This window comes from Talpa europaea (assembly GCF_964194135.1).
Source record: "Talpa europaea genome assembly, chromosome: 7".
NCBI classification, from domain to species: Eukaryota; Metazoa; Chordata; class Mammalia; order Eulipotyphla; family Talpidae; genus Talpa; species Talpa europaea.
The window spans coordinates 53,217,211-53,221,770 of record NC_140074.1 but is presented as its reverse complement, the minus strand read 5'-3'; positions in this window follow the sequence as shown (position 1 = coordinate 53,221,770).

Below are 4,560 nucleotides of genomic sequence, written 5' to 3'. Positions count from 1 at the left end.
GCATAGGTCTCTGCCCTCCCCACCCTCAGGGACACTACTTGGCTCCATGGGGAGGTCTGGGACCGAATCACAGGTCTCCCGTGAACAACCACTATTTCTATATTTTTTACCAGAAAACAAAGCTCTCAGTCGCTGAAAGATTCCAGTGGGACATGGTGCCGTTTTTCTTGTTGCCTTCTTGCAACAACAGTTCCTTTTAGATGCTATCTTGCCTTCTATTTAATTCTGTGTTTAGGGGTCCATTGTGAGCTGTAACCTCCCAAAGGGAAAGAACAATATATATAGAAAAATAGAGCTGGAAGGAGCTAGGAGGTGAATTGCCTCTGATTTCAGACTGTGGTCCACAGACTGGGGTGAAGACTAAACAGAAAGGCTGTCCCCGCCCCTACCCCAATACATACCCCTTCCAATCAGACACTCCCCTTTTTAAAATTTTGTATATTGGCTTCTATGGAATACATAATTCTACTACTTAAATAGAAGATCAGAAGCTTAAAAGGCAGTGATCTGGCCAAACTCCCTCATTTTCCAGGTGGAAAAACTAAGACCCAGAGAGGGGCAAGTAAGTAATCAAGATCCCCAAGAGTTCATGGCAGGACTGGACTGAGATCTGGTCCCAGTGGTCTGTCTGTCTGCTGTTCTCAGCCCCTGGGGCAAGGAACTCATTGGTTGTGGCCTCAGCTGTGTCTCTGACTGCTCAATGACCTCTGGTCATTGACCCTCCTCAGGTCTCAATTTCTCCAGCTGAATAAGGGGCCCTGGGATGTGCTGCCCTCTACAGGATCTAGCATTTAAAACAAGAAACTTGGCCTTGACCTGAGAAAACTACATGTAGGCTATTGGTGATGTGGGCTATTGATGAATGGGCTATTTGCTGCAGGAGCTCATCAGGCTTGACTTCAGCTCACTTCTAGAACACAGACAGGAAGCCCAAACCATCCTCTCTTCAACCAGAATCAGCCAAATGAAGGGAGACATAGTCCCTTATATAGGGATGTGGTCAGAGCATTGCCCCCCAAGCTCCGACTACCCCCTCCAAAGCCTTCAGGGCACAGAAGCTCTACAATTAACTTCTAATTGTAGAAGGGTGCCTCAGCTCTGGAGTGTGCCAACAGAGCCCTGTGGCCATCCAGCCGGAGAGCTCTTCTGGAGAGGATTGGTGGTAAGGAAGTAGGGCCAGATGACCCAGATTCTCTTCCAACCTGAGTTTTTCTGTGACCCCCTCTTTGTGAATCTGTGTTCTGGACCCTTCTCCAGGGTTCTCTCTCAGTGGTCAGTACAATGGACCAGCTGCATAGAGGGAATGCTTGGAAATTTAGTGTGCTCCCACCTCTACTACTCTTGCCCCAGACCTGCAAATGATTTTTGCTCACTGCACAGGGTGGGATCCTGGAACTCAGATGGAGGGAGGGGCTATAGTACCCGACCTGGCCTGATAGGTTTTAACCCAACAGTGCATGAGAATCCCCATGGAAGTGTTTAGGAAATACAGATGCCCAGGCCCAACCCCAGACCAAATGGAGCTGTGTGTTTTTCTAAGCTCCCCAGTGATTCAGCAATGCAGTGGGGACGGAGCTGTACATATCTGCAGTAGAGAGGAGGACAGTGAGAGCCTGACGAGCAGAGACTCCAACTCCATCTTTTAAGTCCTAGTCAACAGCCCCTAAAAAAGTCAAAAAGCATTGTCCCCAAACCTCTCCCAAGTCTCTGGACCTCTGCCTGCAGCACTATGGAGGTTCCGGGCCCTTGATTGCCCCAGCACCCCAAGCCATGACTGAGTTCCCTTGTCTACCTGCACACATCAGACACCCACCTTATCTTGGGCTCCATTTCCTCAGTCTCTGGGGCTTGCCGAGTTTGCCAAAGGTCAAATCCCAGACACTGTCAGGGAAGCAGAGCTCCACTGGCTGGTTACGTCTCCCACCTCATCTGTCACCTGCACTTCACAGTTTACAGAGCACTCCCACCTCCACCTCCAGATGTCCCCTTCTCCAGCAGAGATGAGGCAGGCATTGTCCTCCCCATGTTCCAAAAGGAAGACCCAGCCTCAGAGAATGAAGACACACCGCAACCAACCAACGACAGTGGCTGTGAAGCGGAGGTCAGGGCATGCCTCAGTGCCCCCTCCTCAAAGAACCATCCAGCCTACCCTAAGGGACCCAGACTCCATGCTTAAAAACAATACGAAGGCATATTTGAACAAACTTTTTTTTTTTACATCTAGAATAAATTATTTAGATTATTTCACAAGGGAGAGGGAGAGATAATTTTTATCAGATATTTTTTTAAGTCATTTTTTAAAATTACATTTTTGTTAATGTTCTTGACTAATGAAGTAGAGCAAGCCCTCATCTCCTTACTCCATAGCCCGGGAGCCCCCGACTGTTGACTCAGGAACTTTCTGAGAATGAAGACAGCACTGAGAGATGAGCTTTGGAGTGTATCCACCTTAGCTCTACAATAATTGTCCTTCCTGGAACAAAACTTGAGATTGTATCATAGAGGGAAACCAGAAGTCAAAAATCAATCTATGCTTTTCATATGAAACCGTGCCTGAAACAGTTTGAATGATTGTTTTGATGTTGCTGAAATTCCTTTTACCTTTATTAAAAAACAAAGTGAAAACAAATAGATGTGGAATTGTGCAATGGAAAGAATGTAACAAAATAATAAACATCTGTCTATCTGACATTTTAATACATGGTGGTTTGCTTTTCTTGATTTCTTCTACAAATGCCAGTTTCATACCTACTGTTTGGGTCAGACACCAGAAACAGGTAAGGCAGGTTCGGGTCCCCAGAGTTCTGGGAAAGGGAAATATCAGGTAGAGGAACTGCAGGCTGGCCTGGGAAGAGAAGCAGAGAGAGCTTCCTGGAAGAGGTGATATGTAAACAAACCTGAAAGCTAAATGGGAGTGAGCAGAAAAATAGACAGTTGAGGAAAAAAGTCAAGTAGAAATCTGTTCTTGGTCTGAAAACAAGCAGAGGGGGAAGCATAGACAGGGCAGGAATCAAGGGTGTAAGAGACAAAGACTTTGTAGGTGGAAGCTAAGAGTTGCTTTCTAGCTTTGTTGCAGTCTGGTTGTCATAAATACATAGAGGTTGCATGTGATTTTTAAAGAGTAAAATACAATGATTTGAATATATGTATACTGTGAGGTCCTTACCACAATGACATTCATCATCTCACATTGCCATTGTGTGTGTGGTGTTGAGAACACTTGAGATTTACTCAACAAATTTCAAGATTTGCTCAAATTTCAACTATACTCACCATGCTGTGTGTTAGATCTCCAAAACTTATGCATCTTATAATTGAAAGTTACCCTTTCCCTCTACTGCTCACCCCCCTGGCAGCCCCCTTTCACACCGTTTCTATGAATTTGACTTTCTTTTTTTTAAGTTTCCACATGTAAGTGATACCGTATAGTATTTGTCTCTTTCTGTTTGAATTTCACTAAGCAATTTATTTTATTTTTTTAATAATAAATTTTATTTTTATATTCCCCATACAATTACAACCTCCTTATTTTGACCCCAATCCCTCCCCTCCCACCCCCTACCCCCCATAGAGTGTGTCTGGTTCATAGTTTTTTGTTGATTTTGATTTTCACTTTCTTATAGTTATTCATTTTCCTGGTCCCTTATTTAAGTTTTCTAGAGTCCTGCTATGAGTGAGACCATCCGGTATTTTTCTTTTTCTTTCTGGCTTATTTCACTGAGCATGATCCCTTCCAGCGCCATCCATGTTGCTGCAAATTGCATGTGTTTATCTTTTTTGAATGCTAAGTAATATTCCAGGGTGTATATGTACCACATCTTCTTGATCCAGTCATCTATTTTTGGGCATTTGGGTTGTTTCCAAAGCTTTCACTAAGCAATTTAATGTCTTCCGGGATCATCCATGTCACAAATGTCAAGATTTCCTTTTTTATAGCTGAATGACTGTAGAATATATATATATATTCTTTATCAAAGGGCACAACTTGCTTCCATATCTTGGCTATCATGAATAATGCAAGGAACATGAGAATGCTGATAGGTATCTGTTCAAAAACTGATTTGCTATTCTGATGTATACTCATAAAAGGGATTGTTGGGTGGCTATGGAAATTTTTAATTTTTGGAGAAACCTCCATGCTGTTTTCCATAGTAGCTGTACCAATTTGCATTTGGTGAAAATAGGGAGCTTAGTCTGGGAGCAATTGGAGTTTCCAGAGTGTTTCTTACAATTGTAAAATGGTTAGCTCTCCTAGGGAAAGGGCAAGAGTTTTGCTTGTGGGGAAAAATTATGTTCAGAGGCTGAAGCTGTCCTTCCTGATAATGTAACACACGTTCATTGTGGGCATTCTAATGTGTAATAATAACGCAAACCAAGAGCGTACAGGATAATGTCTCAACAGCCTATAAAGAAATGACAATCTAAACCAATAATGGTTAATTACACTATTGTCCCAGGCAAAGGGGAGGTGAAAGAAATTAAGTCCAAATTTAGCAGAGGTCTACCTTTCTGCAAGTTGGTTATCAGGAGAATCAATTCAGCCAACAGAGACTGAGGTCC